A 25,032-nucleotide genomic window follows, 5' to 3' on the forward strand; every position below is an offset into this window, starting at 1 on the left:
TAAAATGCTATTTTCGCAAGATCAGCACTTTACTTTTCTGCAGCCATTTCCTTGATGACTTAGGGCAGATGACTTAGGGCAGTCTGCTGGGACTGAATTTGATAAGCACCCCTGATCTTAGTAATGCAGCTTAATCTCCAAAAGCTGGATTTCAGCACTACCTAATCGCATTGGGTTCCTTTGCCTTTGCCAGTCCATTATATTGCTGCAGGCTTCAAAGATTTTGGTGGCATAATGACATCTTCAGACCCATCTTTACTGTATTTCCAAACTCCCCATGCAATCCTATGTCTCAGAGCCTATAATATTATTTTAATTGCCAGTTCACTGCTTTAGGGGCACCTTCCTTCATAACTTCTGCTTTGCTTGTAATGATGAGATCTCTTGCAGATGCAGTTAATCAGAAAGATTACAATCACTCTAGAAACACCTGCATTGGAAATAAGTCTGGCTTTTATTACTATGAATTCCTACTGCTGACAAGCTCTGGGAGGAGAGGATGGGGAAAAACCCAAGATCCCTTTGCACAGCTGGAATATAAATGTGAAATTTTCTTCCCATTTATTTTTCTTCTGAAAATGATTTAGCTGCTATTGATCAAGATTACCACCAAATAAAAATCAGAATCTACTTGCTTGTGGTGTTTTGTGTAACACACTCATAAAACAAGTCTATGCCTCCATCACGGGAACAGGCCATACTTTTTACTGTGATATGTACAGAACTGGAAGTAGCGTTCATTGTCAGAGCTCAGCTAACAAGCACTCAAGAGCAGCAAGGATCCCGTGTTGGGACTCCATATTGCATATGGAAGACAAAATCATTTAGTTGTTCCAACGGCCTGCATCCTCTTTACCCTTATGATATTAAGGACAAATATAAGACTGAGCTCATTAATTGTAATGAATAGGTACTATAGGAAGCAGAGAAGTCAGAAGTATTAAGGGAGCAGTAATTGACTGCAGGGTAAAAAGACATTATTAAGCCTGATGCAAGTACTTTGAGTCATATTCCTATTACTATGAATCTCTGCTCTCTAACTGTTGGGTAAATGCCGGCACATTGTGTCCAAGAAATACTAAGTTTTCAACAAAGCCCTACAGCAGTAAAGATGACACAGTGTTTCAAAAACCCAAGTTCAGATAATAAAAGATCTTGGGATCCTGAAAACTGGCAAAACAAGAAATAAAATGCCATCCCCTACAGGAAACAGGACATTCATGTCCTTCAAGGACAGGCTGGTAATGGTCTAAGAAAATAGCTCAAGGTGTTCACATTTATTAAGGAATGTTAATCTACTAAAGTCTGCAATTGTCCCACACTCTGGACACAGAGATAGAACTGTTTAAAAATTAAATATTACATTTAAAAGCTGTGAAAGATGTTCACAATTTTTCTTATTTTTGAAGAAGCTGGAAAGTGCTGCTTCTACAATGATCTACTAACATAGGAAAAACAAAAATGAAAATGTCTCACTGTCTCCAGGACCGAATTCTCAGTCCACACAGAGTCAGTATGAAATGCTTCCAATCCACAACATCCTGCTTCCTCTCACTGGATAACAACTCAAACCCAATATATGCTCAAATAAATGATATAGTGGGGGATAGTCTGTCCCACTGCTTCTGCAAGAGTTACAGGAAAGAATCTCTAATGCAAAAGCAGAAAATGTAGCCCCTTTACTGACTCCTGATACTAAGGTTTTCTTTTACCTTCTCTAGGTTCTTAGCTTATCTTACTTTTCAGACCCAGAAACCATCAGAGACCGGGCTGGCACAGTTACTGCCTGGTTTTAAATGAAGGTATTTGTCATGCATATCCATGTAACTTCCATTCATTTAAGTAGCCTGGAATTGGTATTAGACAAGTAAGAAAAGGAATGGCCTTATCAGAGAAGATGCTCCCTTAATAGGAAGATGACACTTCATATTTTGAGCGGAAGAAATATTTAGGGCCAGATCCAGCAAACCACTTAGGTACCTACAGTGCAAGCTGGATGGATTTCACATATCAGAATCCAAGAAGATAAGACACAAATCCCATGTAACTAGACAGTTTCTGAATTTTACATTAAAGAGCCAACCAGTGAAATATGTACAGAGTTTTAAGAACAGGGACGGCTGGAAAACAAGGGGATATCTTCTGTGGCTAGAGTAATGCTCCCTCTGGCCTCAGCAGCTTCAACGGGAAAGCTAGAGAATCCCCTTTCCTCATCCCAAGTTATCTTCCAGTATGAAATGGAAAGAGGTGGATCAGAAACCCTCTGGGCTAAAGAAGGTCTAAAGCGTATCTCTTCCACTTCACCAAGTGTTGTAAGTTGAGGTCTGTTATAGAGAAGGCTGTCACTACTGTGACCCCACCTGGCCGTATTTTAACGGAAAGCCTGTCCAATGGAGCAACGCAGCACCACCGCGCACCAGACCGCTTTGGGCTGTTAAGCACAGTCTCATAAAGTTGGTTGAATCCAGCCCGCAGGTACTTTAACTTGAAGTAACATGAAGGGAAATATTTCAGACACCCTTTTCTCTTTGATATTTCTCTTGGCAGCCTTTCACAGCCCTCTCAGCAAGATGGCTGATGTCAATCCTCGTTTCGGGTGCCTAACTCTTCATTCAGTGCACAACTGAGTACCTAACGCACATCAGAAATGGCCACACAGTGTTGCTCACCACACTGGTAAGTGTTCAGCTGCCACTAATAACCACTCATTCACTCACAACCAAGAAATCGTCTTCCCACAGCATTGTCAAGGTTGTATTAGAGAGGAGTGTCTAAACATGGGCTGCAGAAACAGAAGGACTTTGCTTAGTAGGAGATAGGAGGTCACTGAGGTAACTGACTTCAGTGTACTTAAGTCTGTGGTTAAATATACAAGTCCTTTGCCCTTTAAGGCTTAAAATAAATTTGTCCTAAACTACTGCATTGGCTTACCTTACAAGATAAATGATGAAAAATAAGCTGGCCTCAGCCAGCATAGTTTTGCTTAGCTGCTCTGTGCATGAACCATTTCACTTGGATTCTGTTTTCCAGACCACCTATCTCCCTCATCAGGAGGATGAAGAGAAAATAATCAAGAGGGGCTGGACCTTTTTAGACAACTGGCCAGCTCCTTGCAAAGGGCTACTTCTCGGTTAGAGGACAGAAGATCCACCACAGAGGAAAAACAAAGCCTGCAAAGGCTGAACATGGTAATGATGCAATGGTATGATGTTATTGGACAGAAAGGACCAGGTTCACTGGTTTAACCAGGAACACAGCATATGGTCAGGATCTACACCTTTCTTTTTCCTATCTCATCCTCCTCTCTTTCTTTCGCTCTCACCTTCTCTTGTTGCTCATCTTTACTGCTACACTTATGTAAGTGCTAAACATGCACACAGTGTTGCATACTACAACTCTCATCATAGCAATCACTTGACAATGATGATCCCAGTTCCCTTTATGAGACCTGTAAACAATTATAGTTGAAATTAATATGAATCCATCAATATAAGCTCTTGAACTTTAAAACCAAGCAACAGCGACATGTACATCCTGAATCTTGTCTAATAGCATGATCTAGCTGACTCAAAAGGGGAACTGTATCAAAATATAGTACTGATACAGTATGTCATATATCAGCTCTAACAAAAGGGAACTAGTAAACTACAAAGACACCTCTGTAAAGGCATTATTGCACTGTTACTGAATAGTGCCTTTCAACAGCATGTCAATCATCAGCTCCCTTAAAGTTACTCAAGTGCAGAAATACAATGTTTCTAATTCCTATTCCCAAACATGGCCCAGGGTTGCGCTGTCTTCCCAAGTTTTATGACAGCTCTGCAAAGGTCACCCACTCCTCTTGATCTCATCAGCAAACTTTCATTAACTGCCTTGCTGCTACCTCTGTTGGTCAATACAGGCAACTCTCTCCGAAACAGTGAACGGGACCGACTGTGCCTCACTTACATGTAATATGTACCCTACTTTGGGTTTGTGCCTAGACTTGAACTACGAAAAAAGAAAAATTAAAAAAGAATTTATGATCTCATGAACCTTGAGAGCAGAGGCCCTTGAGCATCTTGTGAATGACAGCAGCACTCTTAAGTCTGGATCCTAGCCTGCGTTTTCAATCCAAGAGGACTGAGCGATGTTTGGAATTACATAGCGAGGAATCTAAACTAAACCAGGTGTCTTCCCAGTTTTGCCAAAAAAATAGTTTGACACATACTAGCTTATAAATAGATGGTTCTGCCAGATCAAACAATGATATATTACACTGACCACTCAAACAGCCCAACAATGAAGCAATTTTCATGAGGATGCAATACTTTTTTACTTTTTTAAATTGAAAATAATAAACAGATTGGCTTGTATTATCATGAAAAATGTGCTAAAGGGTAAGGTCTGTGAAGAAAAATCTGATAAGTCATAGGTCATATAAGTTTCAGTTCAAGCTTGTTCATATTATAGTGAAGTAAATTATTGCTGAAAACTTCTTTCAAAGAGTTCCTTTTTGACTGGGTCTTGGTTTTAAGATGAGCAAACGCTTTAAATGTGAGCTATTTCCATTGTTTGTGAGCAATAAACAGCAGGCTGAATAGAAAAGCAGAGACCACAGGTCATTCCCACTGGTGTAAAAGAAATGCTACACAGTGTTTTCTTCCAACCGCAAAATACCCTTTATCCAACTATGACTGTATACATCATCTGTCCGTGCACAGGCACCTAAACAGAGAGTTCTCAGCATCATACAAGGTTTTTCTTTCTTGTACAAGTACAACCCATAAACCCAGCTGGCACTTGGGAAAATCAGACTGGCCAATGCAATGCTGAGATGACTGACTACAGCACAACCTGACAGCAGTGAGATTGCCTGTGAGCATCAGTCTTTTTCTAAGATTTAACTCCCTTTACTGGAACCGTTTGCCATTTAATTCTCATTTTGTTCTTTCTAAAATAGGACTGTTTTGATCGTGATGAGCAGTGTCTCTCTCAGGACAAAAGTGATTTTGAGTGGAGATGTGATGTAGATCAGTATAGCTGCATCAAACCGCGGGACCAAAGAGTGCCTTGCACCTCTGGTGTCTGCAGCAGAACTACTCAGTGCAAACGATTCATCGAGAAACCTTTTTCCTGATAGGCTCTGGAGAGATGCCTGAATATGGTGATAAGGAGCTGACAGGGAACCCGCCATGCTCAAATGCCTTCCAGTTCATCCAAAGATGCAGAGAAAATCTCCTCCCCCACATTTAATATCTTTGGGACCCTTCCAGTCATGTCTTTCCCTTCTGACAGTCTTCCAGCTCCCCGGGACTTTCTGGCCCTCCTCAATATCCTCCTCTGTCTCCTCCTCCCCCAAGGACAGCTCTTCTCTTCTCGGCCCGTTCTGCTTCCGCCCGGGAGGTTCCTGGGGAAGAGGCTGCAGGTGGTGCAGCGTGTGCGCGGCTCAGCCTGTCGCTGGGACACGCTGCCGTCAGCTGCACCTCTTCCTCACTCGGAGACCCACTGGATCCTTTCAGACGAAGATTTTATCCGCCGCAACTCTCCCCCAGTGGCTGTTTCTAGCAGAGAGGCCTGCGCCCCAGCATGTGAAAGTGCTCTAAAACACAGCACATATTTTTCCAGGCTCCACCGCAGCGTCAGGCTTAATGAAACACTTAATTATCAGACCTCAAAACTCGGGATTTCCAAGCCAGACAAATGGATGTCCTGCATTGGGGCCTGGCTGTGCAATCCTTCCTCTGCTGAACACTTGCTCCTGGGGACAGGTAAAACTAACAGGCTGAGAAACAAAGAGGCTATATAAAGCACGCTTACTGATAGGAATGAGGCCATGCTGGTAACTTGTTCTGCCAGCATAAGGAAAGCCTGGTTACAGGATCCAAATAGCTGCTTGGCATCTGAGAAGCAAGGAACTAAATCCGAGGCCAGAGACCTAAGCATTAGTCCAAGAGCTAGAATAGGAAATACCCAAATCTTTGCATTCATTGATTGAAGTAGTCTCACTCAGAATGGGGAGATCTGTCTGGAAAAGGTTGGGATGACTGGACACGAGCAAAGGATGCAGACAAGGAGACACCACTGAAAAGGTGCCACTGAAACTGTGGCTCTTGCCCCTGTTTCCATTTTCAGAACAGTTCAGTGAAGTGCACCAGCAGCTCTCTCCCGGTGCTGAGGTATGGGACCAGACACGTAGGGAGCACTAAATTCCTCGTTTCCAGAAAGAGCTGCATACTCTAGTCCAAAGAACAAGCACTTCAAACCGTGATGGCAGTATACAGGTTTCACAGTATGCATGTCACAGGGAAGCACAGGCGTTTTGCAGTACTGACCACTTGTTCTGTTGTTCAACGATTCACCCAGAAGTCAGATGCACATCGTTTCTCCCTCCCAGCCTGGCATCCACAAAACACTCACCAGCTTTCTTTTCCGTTACAAATTTAAGATCTACCTGCAAAAAAAAAACCTTCCAGCATGACAAACGTGCAGAACAAGAGCAAGAGAGCTTAGGGCTGTCACCACTGTCTGTAAAGCTCTTTGGTAGCTGGGAATTTGTGGGGTGGAAGGTTTTCAGTACTGATCTGCTGTTATCTCAAATGGTTTGTATGGCGCTCAGAATTTTCTTATCAAATCTGTAAAACCAGTAAAACACAACAGTTCTGGTTAGAACTCTTTCAGGGTGGAGTGAAAAACAAGAAACCATTGCTGGAGAGTATCTGGTGTTGATCACAAGGGGAATAAGTACTACTTGCCCAGAGAAAACAAGATTTTTCCACTAACCTCTTCTTCTGCTTTCTCAGCAAATTTTTCTGTTTTCTCTAGTCTGCAGTCCTTTTCTAGCCAGTAAATTCAATATCTTGTGAGATCTAGAGAGAACAAAGTGAGCATTAGACAGACAAACAAGGAAGGGGTCAATTATTCTATTAAAATCCCCAAGTGCATTGTTTTAGCACAAATTTCACATTTGCTTGCGCATGCTTTTAAGTGATTCCTTATTTTGTACCTTATAAATGGGCACCAGATGCCAGAGAGAATGATCGAAATTGCAGTGAAACTTGAGATCAAGTAAGTTTTGCTCTGACCTAAACCTACTTAAGAAATATCATACATGCTTTTCCCCTCAAAGATTTAACAACAAAAAAAGCCTTTCTCCTCATTTGTCACCTTAAGAAGTTGACAAGGAGAAGCGTGCACACAAGTTGCAAAATCTCAAAGACTTTGTCACTCCCCATCACTTCCCTATTGAGACACTAAAGGACTGGAATTATCCTTCTCTTAAAATCACGAGCTGGCTTTCCTTTCCCAAATTCAAACATCCAACAGCTGTAAAAATGGCATCCAATCAACTGCTGACTCTGCCAATTTTGCAGTGTTCCTGCTCACATCCATCTGTCTCCTCCTGCCACTCCTGCAGCACATCAGCAGTGGAGTAGAGGAGTAGGGCAGAAATTGGCTTGCTACCCATGTGTGTGGGCCAGTAGCCAAGTGATTCCACTTAACAAGCTGGCCACAGATCCACCTTTCATGTTGAAACATGGGGAGAATTAGGAAACTTTTTAAATTAAATAATTCTACAATTGATGTTCTTCTGTTAGGTTTTTTTCTTGAAAATTTTTTTCAAATTTTTAATTAGAAACACTTTATTTCTCTCCTTTTAAAGCCCTCCTGGATTGAGTTAGTTGCATCAAAGAACAGCAAGTTCTATACAAGTAAGATCATGTTAAGTTACTGAATCTTTTTATGAACTATCTGGCTGCCTGCAGTGTGGCTAAAATATTTTTTTGCTACCATATGAACTGAAGAGAGACTGCAAGTCTTTCATCAGACACTGCTTTGTAAGAAAAAGTCCTTTTAGATATAACCTGTTGCCTCACATTAACTTCAGGCTCTCTCAAAGAGTATTCCTAACAATATTTTTAACAATCTGGGATATTGGAACCAATCTGCTGCTCTGCCAGAGCACTGTCATGAAGCCAGGGAGCTGAGCCTGACCCAAGCAAGGTCCTATACAGCTTTCTGGAAGGTATAAGTCACCTCTGTCTTGCTGTAAAGCAAAGAGCCATTGGTTTCTCCTCTCTAGAATGTCATAGGAGTTTCATTTTCCCACACCTTGGACCGAAAAAATGTTCTTTTCTGAGTTTTCCCCTTGTGTGATGGGAACTGTACTCCTTTTCACAGTCCACTAATTATAAACTTTGAACCAAATGTGCCAGCTCCTGCTGCCTTTTCATCCAATAGCTAGTTACTGCCAGCATAGAGACCTAATGCTCACAGTGGACGGTGTCTTCAGCCACCCTGAATACACGTCCATTCAGGACACCCTGCCGTGTGAGCTTGCCGTGGATCTCACCAGACAGGTGGTTCTCCACAGAGAACCTCTAACACCTAACTAGGCTTTGTGAGAGATAAAAGATGTGCAGCACCACCAGCAGGTCCCACTCTACCCACTGCAAGATTTAGTAGGCACTCCAATGTCCAGCACCGGAGGCAGAGAGACACAGTCCTTTCCCTCCATAGTATTCCAGCCACTTCTGCTCTTCCCAGGCTTCTGGAAACACTTTATCCCTCCTGGGCTTGCTCAGGAGCCACCACAGCTTCTGCAACATCACAAATGTAATTTTTTTGCACAGGTGTTGCTTCAAACTTGACACCTTCCTTCCATGAATAAATGATATAAACAAAAGAGATACAAAAGAACTGGATGTCCTCACCATTTGTGCATGAATATTTGCCACAGTCTGAACCAGAGAGTGCCTGCCAGGTTTTCAGAAGTTGGATCAGTTTGGCTGATCATAAAGACATCTTCCAGCTACAACCCACCTTAAAGGACAGGAGCCTCCAGTGGTTGTCTGAGTATCCATCTAACCCTTACAGATGTAAACAAAAGCTCAGTTTGCATCGTGTTATTCTAAGCTGAGAGAACCAGCAGCAAACCACCACCGTGGGTCTTGTTCCCTCAGGGCAATGGGATGCAGCTTATCTCCATCAGTCAGGAAAACAGAAACAAGAAAAGGTATACAGGCATCAAACTTACACATTCAGTATTGGCCTACGAATGCCATGAGACAAATCTATCCCCCTTTCTCTTAGGGAAAATGGCAATTGAAAGGAAGCAGCAGCAAAGACAAGAGAAGTTACGAAAAATGGAAATTGCTGTATCACAGAGCTCTGATGCAGAAATGAGTGATTGCAATGTTACAAACTACCACACACCAGCTTCTCTCAGTCCACATGCACACTCATGTCCCTGGGGGACCTTTTTTTTCAAATATGGGGTAGCTTTCCCACGAGTTAAAGAGAAAAACACTAAATCTAATTATTTTCCATTTAATGGGATTGTCACAGGGTCAGAATATACCAACAGCAAGTTATTACTGGGCAGCTGACAGATGCTTGCTTGTGTGTCAAACCCTTTAGATAGAGCTGAGTCCTGTTGCTTTTTAAGTCAACAGAACTTCTCTGAGATCTTTCACTATGTCCTAACTAACACTGCTCTTTATGGCAATCTTTAACTATGAAACACCAGGGATTGTCTAAGTTAGACACCTGGTTTTATATTGATTTGAAGTTAACACAGCCCTTAAAATGGGGGCGGGGTGCTTAATGCCTTTGAAAAGCCTGCTCCACATTTTGCCATATATTTGGAGAGCACAGAAGCATAGGGAGTAAGTTTGGAAAGTCACTTGTGTGATCTCTCACTAAAACTCTGAGGTACTATTCAATAACCCAGCCTTTTGGAAATTTTTGCATGCTGCTTACAGGACACACTTCATCCTTCTGACATAAATAGAAAAAGTTGTTTGCATCAAAGCTTGATAGGTTGGAAACCTTCCTCTTTCTACATATAATACATAACAAAATAACTTCCGGAACCGAAGTTGCTGAGGGCCAAACCCTGTCAGTGGGAGTTTTGCCATTTGCTTCATTGAAACCCCAGTGTGGCCCTACAAGAACAATATATACTTTATAACTGTAAGTTAAATTCAGTGTTGTTGCATAAAATATTTTCTCTCCAGCTGACAGCACAGAAAAATTATGCCCTCTGTTGCACCTCTATATTTGTATCCTATATGAAAGTCTTTCAGACCACGCTGTCTTTCTCGTCGGGTGGTGGGCTCTGTTTGTCAGCCCACAATTTTGCAAGTAAGAGTGATGAATTTACTACTTGATCTTAACAGGCATTTGAATTCCACCCCCTGTTAAAAGACCTCTTTATTCTCCTGCTTAGGTTTTGGAGAGGACCTCACAAGATCAAACTCTTCCACCACTTCGATGGCTATTAATGATTTGCACCATCAGAAGCTGAGTTTAGCACAGAAAATGTCCTTGGATGACCCACCAGCAAGAGGTCATCACTACATATACAGCTCTTAATCCAACACTATACCTCTGATAGGCCTGCAGAATTTGGCATTTCACTCCAGTGTGTAAAACCTTTGGACTCTCTGGAATTTAGACCATTTAACTTCAAAGTTCAGACTCATTTGCTGGTGATGGGTAGTCTCACTAAGTCACCCAGTGTGTTTACTTCTAAAAAGTCTGTCCAACATCCTGTTTCCTGGGATGTTTATAAGCACTCTTGGGATGCTCACTGCATTTCCCCCATTCAGATAGAACATCTTAAGTTCAGGTCTTACCTGGGAAGACACAGTGGGATTTGGAAGCTGGAGGATATGTCATTACAGCTCTGTGGATGCACTTTAAGCCACCCGATGGCCAAAATATTGTAGATTAATTGCCACTTACCACGCTTCCGGTGAGAGTTTTGCTACCTTCTTAACCTCCACAATGCCACAGCTGGACTGCTACCAGCCCCCAAGTTGGTCCATCTGAAGTTAATTCCAACATATCTGCAGCCACAGCACAACCATCACTACTGCCACATCTTGCTATGACTGGATCACCCAAGACTATAACCCTGATGCAGATCAGCTACTGCAAGTAAGTTTATTCTCTGGTTAGCCACAGCACCCCACTGGCGTTTATAACTAAGGCCAGTATAGATATTAGCAAGCAGGCAGGTTCCTATGACAGCAGGCTACTGAAGGGCAGCAGAATAGTCTTTGCTCCCCGTGGCTTAATTTGCCTGTGTGGAGCCCTGAAAAGCCAGGCTGGCTGAGAAAAGGGTAGGATAAAGGCATGCGGCAACAGCATTTTGAGTAGACTGAAAGAGGAGGGGAGAATGGGGGTCTGAACAGCCAGTGGCAAGGAAGCTGCAGCACTCAGATGAGTGAGTGAATCCTGGACAAAGGTAACCACTGAGAACAGTTAATAATAATCCAAAACACAAGGGCACATCAGAGACAAGCACTCCAACATGAAATGCTGTTCACAAAAATCTGCAAATGAGCTAACACTAATGAAAACAAGGGGGTTTGATACTGGACGGTGGTGCGAGGAAAGGAAGGGTTGTTGTATAACTTGCTTCTCCTGCCCAGACCTGCCAATGCAGCTGGATTCTGACTTGCAGCATCATCACTTTTCTAGTCTGGGCCTCCTGAACCTGCAAGCAGCCCCTCGCAGTGACCTGCCAAACCTTTGCTATCCAAACTTTTCTTCCTTTGAACAGCCTGATAAGGGGCCAACCTGTGCAGTAGCTTCTCACCATGCCCCGGAGGAAGAATACAATGAGGCCCATAAAGCCAATTGCACTTGTTACCCGAGGCAGCTTTTGAACTCTGCACGGAGAGGCTGGAATGCCCCCTTCCACTTAGCAGAACAAAGGCCAGCCAACCTGCAGGGTTTTAAATCTGAAAGTTAAACATTAATGTGATTAATGTGTGGCTTTGAGTTTCATGTATTACTGAATTGTATACATTACTCCAGGCTCGGAGGTTTTTCCCTTTTATACTGCAACACAAATGTATGTTCTGTTTGGGAGGGGTGCAGAGTAGAAAACACCAGACAAAAGTATTTCCATATGTATTCCCCAAATTCTCTGCCTGAAGGACTTGAGCGAGCCGGGATTTATACTGTGTTCCACTGACCCCGAAAAAACAACTTGAAACAGATTTAGAGAAGATGCACTGGAGCTCATTGGAATTGAAATGCTGGATACTTATTTGACAGCCTCCAGGAATCCTTCCAGGTCCACCCTTTCCTGTGAATCTGCTAAAGCTCCAGAAGATTATCAGAGTTAAGCTAATGTGCAGGATGCTGGGTTTGAGGAGATGGGTTGCCCCTGGTAAGAGTCATAAAAATGATCATCTCTTGTAACCAGTGCTCCGACTCAAAAGACTGAGTTCCTGATCCTATTTAAGTCATAATCCTCTGATAGGCGCCAGAAAGCTGGACCACACCACTCCTGTATGATCCTGCTGGCTTCAGTGGAAGGCTGCATGACCAGAAGAGTATCCTGGCTTTTACTACTGGGGAAAGGTTTAACGTATTTTTAGAAACAGTTAATTAACCCCATTCGTTACATAGAAGGGGCAACTGTAAAGTGCACCTGGACACTTCCAGTCAGGACTTTTTCATTCTCTGTATGGCTTTGGGCAAGTCTTCTGACTTTACCACAACATAACACTAGACTAACAAAGTGCTGAGAAATACTTGAAAATTTTATTTTAGGGAATATAGTTCTTTTTTAATCAGAGGGTTTCCCTGGAGAAATCTTAAATATAGAGTGTCAAATGGCCAGTATCTGATATGTACTACCTGCCTTTCTGTGGCAATGGATCACCTTCTGCAAGTCCTGTGCATTTTCATTCATTCATCCAGCCTTCTGCTGTGCTAGGTGGAGTTCTCATTCTGTTAGTGATTCTGTATAGAATTGGACAACATGTCTGCATAAATGATGAAGCTACACAATACAGTGCCCTGAGACTTTTACTCTATGTTACGATCTTGATCTCCTGAGAAGCACCTTCAGCTTTGCCTCAAAGACAAGACGTTGGTTTCTCTCCCACCATCTAACTCGGTCAGTTAGTACTGAATGCATGCAGTGTAACCACAGGCCCCAGGGTGATGAGTTTATTGAGATCATTCTTCAGTATCCAGCCAGATCTTCAAAGAACTGTTTGCATTTTGATAAGACCACTGGGAGGAGGTATTTGCAATTGTATCATATACCACCACTCAGCTTGCTATGGTTAATTCTACAAGGAGCATCATTAAAATGTCCAGTGAGCTGGCCTTTCAAGGGATGCTTCTTACTGAGCTGAGCAGGGAGAATCTGGAAGAAATGAGAGATGATATAAAGAGTTCCCCTTTCCCAAAGCTCAGTTCTAGATGGCTTCTCATAATTTTCCATGCCAATTTGCATCTGGAACTTCATTTGCTTGTGGAATGGAGCAAGGCTATTACAGAAGGAGAGCTCTGTCTCCAGAAATAGTTTCTGGCTCAGGAGGATGATTGACCTTTGTTCTAAACAGGAATATGAACTCTGTTGCCTTGGGACACCTTTGAATCCTTGCCTCCTATGCTTTAGCCGTTACTAGCCCCATGATTCCAGGACATGAATATAGGTTTATCCTAACAGCACTAATAACTTCCTTGGCTTGCCAATCTTGTTACAGAGTAATGCTTCTTTAATTCTTTACTTCCCAATCAAAAGATCCAGACAGTGGATATGGGAATTGTAGCAGTGATTCTTACACCTGATATATGTCCAGTACTAATTTTGCTAGAGTCTTCCTGAAATATGTATAGAAAAAATATTGACCACTTAGGACCTTTTAGGAGCAGGGAAGTCCAGAATATCATATCATTGATCCATGGCCTGAGATCAGCTCTGCAACTTCATCCTCAGTCTGAAATCTGGCAAATGCTGCACACTTGCGTGGAGCTTACAGAATCTCTTCACTGTAAAGACTAAACCTGCCACATCTCCAGCTCACCTTGATGCAGCACAGATGCAAACCAGACAAAGCATGGCAACCACATTTCTGTCAAATGAGTGAAAATACACGATATGATGCTTATTCTGGCTATACAATTTATGCTTGGCCCAGAAGGACAAATAAGCTTTGAGCAGGGTACTGGGCAAGAATGCTCTTACAGTTTTGTGATCCCTGCTCTGGCCATAAAGTGCTGTGGACACATGATGACTTATTAGACCTGAAATCTGCCAGGAAGAAGTTACTCCTCCAGAAAAAGAGGGAAAAAAAGGAAAAAAAATGCTGAAATATTGACCCAGTTGAGAAAAGAGTGTAATGTGGGACCTCTTGAGCGCTTCACTTTGTTTGGCTGTGACAGCACTGATCTGGTTGGTACCAGGTGTAGCCTTACAAAGAAGCTTTCTAGGGAATTTTTAATTCTAGCACATATCAATGTAGCAGTTAAATGTGGCAAAAATGTAAAAGACATTTTGGTCCAGGCCCCCAAAACAAAAAAATCTCTACAGCTCCTCTGCAAAATGATGCTTGGAACCCTTACATACTGCTCCCAAGCCCAGAGAACTGCCTGTTTGCTGGGGACATCTGCATCACTTTCGCTATCGTCTGCCAGCAAGAAGGCCTGACCTGCACCTGAACTCATTCCAGGGATATTTCAATAAATGTGCAGTTTCTCACTAAGCCCAAAAGTCCTTGGTTAGGACATCCATGTCCTGTGCAAGCTAAACCAACTTTCCCATTTTTAATTTGGCATGGCTGGTCCTCCCCCAGTCTCTTAATTAAACGCAAGAGGGAAAAATGGAAAGTCTGACAAGACCCACCGAGTGGCCTCTCCTTCTGTGTGCTCATGTGGCTCCATTCTTGGAGGCTGACCCAGGGCAGAGCTCTGCTCTTCTACATATATTTTCCAGTGGAAGCATTTTTTTTCCTTCCGTAGATTTATTCAGACTCCAAACTTCAAATTCATCAAAACTGTCACGGACCATTTGCAGGATGGGAAGATATTGTGGGTCCAATCAGCATGGGTGTCACAAACAATTATCCACTGCAGAATGATCCCAATTAGTAAACACCCTGCTAACAGGCCACCTTCCCAAGGATGCTGATTGCCTGTGACAGTGTTTTTTTCAGGATGCCTGCTGGAAAACTACAACTCAAGCCTTTGTGGGCTGGCTTCTGGCAAATTCCTTGTTAAGCCTACAAAAGAATCTACACATGAATAATTAAAAATAGATTGGAGTAGAAATTTAAAGTCCATTTAGCTTTGTCACCCAAATCTTTTATAACAAGACCTAGTTCCCATCTGGAATAAAATGGAAATTCTATTCCCTGTCTTGGCTTGTACGAGGCACTCTGTGTTTTCATGCTTTGCTCTAGGCTTTTGGAACTAAACAAAAATTTCAATATAAACACTCCCTTCCACCTTCTCCTTTCTTCTCTGCTTTTCTGTTAGTGCAACTCTCTTAAAGAGTTGCCTCAAGGACCAAGCTCAGTGAGTGTTTGAAACCTAGCTGCTTACTCCTTGCTTAAGGCATGCTGCCTTTTCTGCTGTATGCCACTATCTAAAAGAACAGCTTTTAACAATCCCAGAGCTACTTTTATGGAATGAAATCACAAAGACAGGAGCAAATGAAGATATAAAACTAAGTATTTTTTTAAAAAGTAACCTTTTGACCACTCAGTTCTCTCCTGAAATGGACTGGGGAGTGATCAGTCACTCCTCTTCACCCTGATCTACTGTCAAATCAAGAGATAGCAAGCCCAAATCTGGTGTAACCCAGGAATAATACCACTACAAGTAGTGGAGCTGCAGGGAGGCTGAAGAGAGGAAGAACAGAACTCTGCTTTCCACCATGTGAACTCAGTCCCTGCAGTTCACGTAAGACGGGCCAGAGGACAACTAGCTGTAGCTAAAATTCAATACATGGTAGGTAATGCCATGAGTACAGAAGTTTGAAGCTGCAGTATAAGACCATGCTATGAACTACCAATTGCTTGGATCAGAAGATTTCAGCTGAATGGCTTTCACACTGAAAGCATCTCATATTAGCATTACTGCCTATAATGCGAAGGTTATAGTCTGACCAGCTTTGTACATCCTTTGACTAGCCATCATTTTAAATGCTCTAATGCCTAAGTCACTGTTTCACACTGCTATCAGCAGATAGACTAAATTGCCAGCAGACTATCAGCAGATAAACTAAACTGTCAGCAGGTGTTCCAAAAGACTAAACTGCCAAATGCCACATAAAGCAATATAAAAAGCCATACCTCAAGAAAAATGTACTGAAGAATAGCAGTAAGTTGCAATTTCCTCATTGGTGGCTATTGAGAAGGGCAGGCAGCATTTGAAACAAACTGTGGAAATCAGATGAGGAAACCCTTCATCCTTCTCCAGTCCCAGAAGAAGCAAGCCCAAGCGCAGTGATGCAGGATTATTTCAGGTTTAGCCCTTCCATTCTCACAATGCTGACTGTGTTTTACGGTGTTGCAGATGATGCAGGTGGAAACTCACCCGGAGCAGACAGAACAATAAATGAAGTATTCCTATTCTCCAATGAGGTGGTCGGAGCTTTATTGGATGCAAGTTGGATGGAGAAATATATTGTCGAGGCACACAGGTTCCTTCCTGAACTGGCCACAGTACATAAATGACCTGCATGCATGCATGTTTCCAAGGATAGGAGCTGAGTATGGACTATGCATTAACGGTAAAGTCATCATAATTGGACTCCTTGGATAGCGACTGGGCAGCTTTCTGAAAGAAAATCTCATATTGAGCCACAATTGGTTGGGCTAGACAATATTCACATCTACTACAGGGCAGAGTAATTCCTTCTTCTGTGGGACTGTTGGGTAAAACCTCATGACCTGCTTGTAGTGAAATCTTAGCCATAATCCACAGAGTCCAATTATACAGAGGTATGAAGACTGATTTGGTCATCACAGCTGCCTCCCAGCCAGCAGTCTTGCTCCCAAGGAATGGGCTTTAGTGCCATACTCCATTTTCTTTCAAGTGTGCCAAGTCCTCCCATACTGCTCAGTAATGCTCCCACACCTCTGCGATTTTGGCAGGCTCCTATACAGCCTCTCTCCTTCCCTTCTGGCCTGGGGTAAGCAGACTCTCTTCTTTTATATGTGGGGGGAAGCAGATTCATTTAACTCATCCCTCTTACTTTCAGCTCTGATTTCAATCCAGTTGATTGGTAATTTCTTGGCAGTAAATTCTACCCCAACTACATCTTCAGCAGGGATAAATTGCCAAATCTCTATAGATTTCCATGGAGCTATGCCGCTTACCTCAGTTTACAGTCTGGTCCAATAATCTGACTTCAGTTACCTTGTTGTTAGTCTATCACACGCACCCAAGTATGCAAGCCCAAACTATACACAGCTCACTTTGCTGTCTCTCACATTAAAACTTTCAGGGTTCCTCCTTCCTAAAGAATTTTGCTTTCAGATGTTTTTCTCAGATAGAAAAACTTCTTTTCCTCCTCTAACGTTCCATCGCTTTCATTATTTTTATCGCACCAAATTACCAAACTTCCTGGTTTCTGCCATCTTCATGTACAAGGTACTCAGTAATGTTTGCAAAACATTGCACCTAAAACTTTCATTAAAATGCTCTTTACTGCTTTGCTAATGCACAGGAAGAGCCCTCAGTAAAACGGATGAATCAAAAACTTTCATCAGTCACGTTGGTCAAAAACCTGCATGATCAGAGCCATGTATCATTTGTCATTTCTACTAATCCACATGACTGAGTTCCTATCCAAGATAAGCCAAACAATTTTGGAGGGAGGGCAAGATCTTGTAAGACCCTGTATCAAATGCTCTACTAGGCTCCAACTGCAATATATCTAATACAATCCCTTTGTCCAATAATTTGCCTTTACATGATTGAGGATGAAATTGCATAACTATTCCCTCCCTGCCTCTCCCCCAAGCACAATACCCTGTGGTTTGGAGCAATTTAAAACTTAGTTCAAGAATTTGTCTCACTTTTCTCCCATCCTGGTGGTCCACATTAAATCCCAACTCTTTCTCCTTTGCTTTCTTATTCCTTCCTTCCTGATCCACTACGGCCCCAGCATCCAGAGCTTCACCATTCTTTTTCTTCACCTTCAGACTGCAAAGTCATTGGGACAAAATGTGAGAGAAGATCTCCAATATGACCAATTCAGTTTACACAAATCTTAACGGTGGTGCTATTGCTTTCCTATCCACTTCTCTCTTTCCAAAGGAGGTTAAGACAGACTCTGAATTCCTGTCTCCGTTGAAGAGACTGTTGAGCCCTCTGTAAAACTGCAAGGGGTATGAACACTTGTGAATTTGGGAGAAAAAGCAGGCTGGCTGTCTCCCAGGGGAAGGGCTTTGCACATCAAGCTGAAGACAGAAAATCTGGCCCTGCTTTAAAGAGGAGGGACATAGTTCTATTTCTAGCAGGGATATTGCGTGAGTAACTCCCTCTGAAGTCAAAGGATTTTGCCCTCAGATATCCAAGGGCAGAAACCAGGAGCCGTGCAGTCAGTCTTTGTGCCAGCTGATGGAACAAGCACCCTCCACTGAAAAAAATAGCTCTGAACACTGGGATGAAGTTGAAGCCACTGGAAGTGTCCTTGCAGCCACAAACAGATTTATGACCCAAAATTCAAACAGGAATTATCATTGCAACCACTGCTGATGCCAGGAGACATTCATTCCTTGCCTATCCATCCTGTTTGGCTCACAGATCCCAGAGGTCCTCCTCAGGACAGCCATGCAATCTATGTGAAAGCACTTGGCTTTTGTGGATGCCATGAATTTTCTGCGTTCCCTACTACGCACACTCGCCAACTAAGTCTTGATTTAGCTACAGTAATCTCTGCTGCCTGTTCCCACAGAGAGAAATGTTTATCTTATAGACTCTGATCTCAAATGGATGGTAATAAATGACCTGCCTCTGCATCAGAAAAAGGTCGCTGACCCAATCTGCTGCCCAGCAAAAGTGTATAAATTCAGCCAACCCTAGTAAGAGCCAAGCCTGCCCCAGTCACCCTGGGCTGCCAAGCTGGCTACCTCGTGTTGGTGTATTGCAGGCAGAGAAAGCCTGGCCTGTAAATGTGACTTGAGAGATGATGGGATATCAGGGAATTGCACCCTCAGTAGGACAGCAGGCCCTAATTGCTTTTGCCACTGCAGATCCAATATAAGCTACACAACCAAAAGGGAGAGACTTCATAGCTTGGCCAGCAGGAGCTTCCTGAGCTATGAAGGAGCAACAGCACTTTGGCCTAGGAGGGAAGTAGCCCATACCCATAGCTGGAGCAGCTTGAGGCACCTCTCCTTCACCAGGAAAATGTACTGATTAGCTGACGCACTGGAGATCAGCTTGAGAAAAGGGAATGTTCTGGCGGAGCCTGCTTTCTGGCCACGACGCTTCCAGGCGAGAGGACTCAGATGAATGTCTGAGTTGGGCTTGAAGTGTTTTACTGCAAATGGCCACTTTGACACCACCACACACAGGTATACTGTCAGGTTTTACAGTAGGGCTTATGGCACTTCCAGAGCCGACAGCTTCACAAAGCCTCACATCAAGTTAGCCAGCAATTCAGCATGTGGTCACTGTGCCTTCTTCAGCAGCAGCTCCCTGACCACAAGATCCTGAGATCTTTGGGACTCTGGTGTGGGACTGTGGTCTCATTTCTGTCCCCTCAGCCAGGACACAGGCAATGGAGTTTTCACCAGTTTTATGAGCCTACACCAGGAGGGCCCAGCATAAAGCCTGCCACTACCAACGGAATCTGCCAGGATGGTTTGAACCAGCAGAGAGAGCTTGTGCTGGACCAGCATGCACTCTCATGTGGCTGCAGTGTTTTGGATCCATTACTAACAGTCCTAAAGACAGTTTTATGGTATCATTGGGGTGAGGACTTTGCTTGAACTCCTTTGGTTTAAGCCTTGATTTAAGTTAATGCATAATTCATAATGGGGATGATAACAGATGGCAACTTGTTAAGCCACAGGAACTCAATCAGTTCTGATCACATGACAACACCCTAAATAATTTAAATCATATCCTACTGCAAGAGCTGTTCTGCTGGGGCCCCGTGTTACAGAGAGACGCCAATGCCACACCGTGGGAGTCATCTTGCAAGGCAGTTGTTACCAAGTCCCCCTCTTTGCAAAGGGAGAAACTGAGGCACAAGAGCAAGTGGCTTCCACATGCTCGCTCCATGAAAGCAGATCGCTGGTGTCCTCCTGTTCCTCTCCACCAGATCCCAGCCATGAGACCCTGCTCTCTCCTTCTCTATATGTTGTGCACGTTTACAAAGATATTTGCAAGAGGTAAATTCAGACAAAAAGCATTACTTAAAAAAAGGGGTGAGGGGTGCCTGTCCTCCACAGCGTGGTTGCTAACTTCACGCAGACCCTCCAGAGAAGTTTATCACCACACCTATTAGCAGGTATATGATCCAACCAGGATGAAGGGGTGATTCAATCCATAAGGAAATCCACTGAAATCAATGGATCTAAAAGCTAGATTCAGATCCCAGCTTTCCACTGGCAAAAACCCACCCTTGCTCCAGGTTTCCCCTGCTATTCCAGACAGGTTGCAGGGCAGGGGCAGGAGAGTGTATTCAGACCACTTCTGACTCCCAATTTTCATACTCTACTCAGCAACGTAGCCAATAAAAGAGCCAGTGGGAAACAAGAGACTTCGTAGGAAAGGATTAAAAACCGAAGCAGTCCAAGCCATCGTACCCTGAAATATCAAACCCAACTCTAGGACTCCTAATACTGGGTCAAAAAAAGCCAGAGCTATGTGATGCAAAAGTGACGATCCAACAGAAATTCACAGGTTTACCTTTTGCTGTTGCAGGCTCTATGTTAGATCAGGACTTTGCTGTCTCCCTGCAGCAAAAGTAAGAGGATAAAGCCATCTCATCTGCTCTGGATAACTCATCAAAAATGCATGCACATCCACTCTTGCCACAGATCCCATTTGTTCTCTGGGTATGACATGGCAGTGAAATGTTGACCCCCGTTCTCATGTCAGAATATCTCTTTCTTCTTCAACTATAGGAGGAAACTACCTTCCCAACACATGGCCTAAACCTCGGTGACATGAAGACCCTTCAGTGTTTCTGAGAGCCAGGAGGCCCTGCCAAATTCCTCAGCCACTTCAGGAAGCAATGTGGGATGGAGGGGAGCAGGGATTTTTCTCTTATGAGTTTCAGCACCTTCCTTTTCTTTCCACCAATTCCCAGGCTGCCACATGCACATGAAATCTGGGGCTCTGCAGGAAAGTTTCATTCCCAGTGAGTTGAAGCAGTCTTCTGAATGAGAATACTCTCTAGGAAAGAAATGTTCCAGGAATATTCCAACACTCTCTGGATTACAGAAATGCTTCTACCATCGCAGCGGACAAAGCACTATAAAGAATATAAAACTTTAATGAATTATTATTATCATCTCACAATACTTATCTACCGCTTTGAGAAGACATACTGAGTTTGCGTCTCCTCTGGAGCTCCAATCAATCATAATCAGCACAGTTAGTCCCGGCTGAAGCACAGGCATTGGCTGCTAACCGTAAGCATAATTAACACAGACTGCTGCCTCCCGCCTCCTGACATATTACAAGGGAACACTGCCTACACTACATTCATCCTTAAACATCACTTGACTGCCAGACCATTTTTACTCTTCACTTCTAAAATCAGCATCCCCTTTTTTAAACACTTCAAATATAAAAGCACTCATGAGCTGACCAGCTAAATTCTCCTGCAGTAACTGTTGTGGGCACTTCATCTCCTGAACAGAAAGAAAACTGCCACCTAAAAAACATTCCCCATCACAGAGGTGTTTGAAGCCCTGTTTGTTGGTCTAAGCACAACACACGGAGTTCTTCAGCACACTAGTTCTCACCAAAGCATAAGCGTGAACTTTCTCTCTGGTGCATTATTAGCACTTGGCAAAGATATTTGCAGAAATACCATTACATAAAACAAAGCCCTATGTGTACAAGATGGACAAGATTCTCAGCTGGACTCTTTGAATTCAAGGCAGCTATGCCAAATGACATGAGCAGAGATACAGATCCGTGCTTCCTCTAAATCTGTGTGTTAGCAGTGAAAGCCCTAACAGTAGATGGTAACAACCCTGTCCTGATCTTCAGACAATGTCACAAATCAGAAGATACCTCATGCCACGGAGGGTCCTAAAACAGAGGAGCTTCCCCCCGAAAATGATAATCATCCCAAAACTTCTCACAGACAAAGCAGTTTTACTTTCAGAATGAGGCCCTGCAAAATGTCTCTGTGCTGCCTGAGGCAGGGTCCAATTCTCCACCACTTTGCTAAGTGACTCCAAAAGTCTAGAGAAGTTGCAGCCGGGGGCAGCCAGTACTGAAGCAGGCCCCCAGGAAAGCGTGAACCATGGATTTAACCACAGAGAATCAGTCAAAAGTGATTCTGTCCATTTGAATTTGGACCTAAGGAAGCCCTCTCTCTGAAAGGAGCAAAATCCATTTTTACCACCATGAGTGAACAGTCCCTAGACAAGGCTCACAGTCTCTCCTCCATTCCCCCATCCCCAAGGCTGCCTATATGAGACCCAGCACAGCCAAGCTGCTCTCCCTGGCATGGGGTGCAGAGAGAACCTCTCACCAGCAGCAATGGACACTACCTCTCTGCCTCGCCTCAAGCCCAGGCTCAGTGATCAGCCCCTTTTTACACACAAGTTATTCAACTTGCTTTTCTCAGAAGGAAACCTGCAGGAACCCACATCACTCACATGCCCACCTGTTCAGGCTCCTTAAGGAATGCCTCTTTCCATCTGAAAAAGCAACCTGACAACTTTTTTTTTTTTTTATTTAGAGCAAGTAATGACATGTCTTTCTTATTGCACAAACCATCAAGGCACTAACTTCAAAAGCAACTTCACTCTTATTACAGGGAATAGAATTATAGGACATTTTTTAACATGGGGAACTGGAGTGGTCTGAACCCAGACTGAACTTAATCTCCTAAACAGGCCCAAACACAAATATCTACTCCGAGCGCTTCCAAACTTCAGGGCACGTTGTGTCTGGCTTATGTCTTTTGGTCCCGAGCATGCCAAGTCCTGCAGCTCCATGCAGGTCCTTGACACGCTCCCAGCAAACTGGTGTGTTGGCTACCTGCCTCTGGGGAGGAGAGACAGAATGAAACGCAAGATACTGCAACACGGTGACCTTGGGCGATAAAATTGCCTCAGGAAAACAAACAGCCGGGGTTGCAGGGAACAGCACTAAAGAAACCAATGCCAGAGCAAGGAGTGCCAAGGACAGCGAGCTTAGCAGAGGGTGCTGGAGGGAGGGAGGCTGAGGCTGGGAGTGCGGGATGACCAAACTGAGACAAACCAGAGAGGGAAAGGCGACCTGCCATGCCGGGAGGGGGTCTATAGGCTATCCAACAGTGTCCCCTGGTGGCAGCAGCTAAAGCCTCCCGCGGTGGCAGGGCTCCCGCCCGGTCACCCACGGCCGGCGTAAAATGTATGTCTCTCTATCGTCTAATTACATGAGTGACTAATGTAAGTGGATAAATAACAGTTGCAAAGTCATTTTGATCTTGCCTGTAGCTATAAGGTCAGGGTATGGTTTTGGTTAAGCTGAAGCGTGAGAACTGCAAAACAAATTGTCTACGTGAATGCACACGCTGTGGACTTCCCTGTGGCTACCTGCGGACTTGCCCAGGCTGGTCACCGACAGTCGGACCTGCACAAGCTAATCACTCAGGAAGGAGGCTGCCACACATAAAATGCCTTTTGTGCAGCTGGCCGGCAGGAATCGGAGGCTGTCTTCAAAACCTGGCCTGTTGCATTGGAAAAGAAAAAATCCTTTGGCTGTTTTTCCAGCTTTCCCTTTTCATTTTGGTTTTAAAGAAAATTCTGGTTCAAAAGCCCAGCCTCAGAAAGGTGTAAATCACTATAAAAATACCAAGTGGAGATTTGGAGTGAACTCAGTTAGGCTTGGAGGGTGCCTTTCCCTCAAGCTAGCCCAGCCAGGCAGGATAGTGCCAGCACAGAGCAGCTTACTGCTAGCAGTGAGCTTCAAGGCCACAGAAAGAAGTGGTGAGGCTGGGCACCAAGTCAGGAACTTTCCACTTTCAGATGGCTGGTTTCTCACCGGCACGGGAGTAAGGAAATCACAACACAGCCAGCAGACCACTGATACACGTGAGCAGTCGCTGCATGGCAGACTCCCAAAAAAGATGTCACAAACCTCAGAAACCACAGAGGTGACACATACACCCTCCTGAAAGGAGGGATGGAGACGCAGAGGCAAGGGAGAACCGGTGAGATAGAAGCCATTTCTTCCCATGATGGCAAATCTGTGCTGAATTTTTTTCACGGAAAGGTTCCCCTTCCTGGCCCAAATCCTCCCACCATAAACTGACTTCTGGTGTTCCACAGGCCAAGACTGCTAGGTGTAGCTCATGGCCTGAGGAAACCCATGGGTTGCCAGAGGAAAAGGCAAGCTCAAGAAGTGGGCATGGGGCTTCTCTCCTGCTCACCAAACCCACATGCCAGACGTGTCATCAGTCTGAGCGGTGCAGAGAAACTCCAGTGCTTTGGGGCTGTGGCTGGCCCATGCTCCCCAGCACCATGGGGGCAGACGTCAGCTGAGCTCTGTTAGCCAGCATATGCTTTCCCACCTAATGCTGTGTTTTAGCTGTCACAGGACAAGAAGAGCTGGTCAGGTAACCAGCTCCACGTTAACCCAATGTATCTCTGCACCTATAGCCACCGCAGGATTCAGAAAGCCAAATGAGGCACCTCAGGCCACCTAGCAAGAATTAGGCATAAAAGATATATTTCTTGGAGTGGGAACAGGCAAAGGCAAGCAAGCAGAGACATCACTTTGGATGCCTCTACCTCTGACACTATGTGCTGTCAGGCTTCTTTACATCCGGAGCTGGGATTGCTCTTCAAGGGCAGGCACTCCCTGCTCTGGGGTACTGTGGATCAGAAGTGATTTTTTCTTTTTAAAAGCATAAGAAAGAGTACCAGCCTGTCAGAGCGCTCAGCGGGTGTCCTGTGCCCCAGGACAGTGGATTCCTAAAACAGAGAAGTCTCCTCAGGATCTTAGCAAAAGTGTGCTGAGAGCAGAGCCCAGAGCCTGCTCCTCCTGTCCGAGAGCACAAGGCTCTCATGTGGATAACTCTCCCCCGTTCTATCCCTCTGCTTCCCA

General features: G+C 44.0%; 1 long non-coding RNA gene across 1 annotated transcript in view; it reads right to left on the minus strand.

Moving 5' to 3' along the window:
• LOC142084747 (uncharacterized) overlaps positions 1 to 25,032 on the minus strand; it is a 58,204-nt gene that overhangs the window by 22,094 nt on the left and 11,078 nt on the right. The window contains exon 3 of the long non-coding RNA XR_012674434.1: positions 6,763 to 6,848. This is a non-coding gene — a long non-coding RNA (uncharacterized LOC142084747). The remainder of the gene's footprint in view (positions 1 to 6,762; positions 6,849 to 25,032) is intronic.

This window comes from Calonectris borealis, chromosome 8, assembly GCF_964195595.1.
Source record: "Calonectris borealis chromosome 8, bCalBor7.hap1.2, whole genome shotgun sequence".
Classification (NCBI taxonomy): domain Eukaryota; kingdom Metazoa; phylum Chordata; class Aves; order Procellariiformes; family Procellariidae; genus Calonectris; species Calonectris borealis.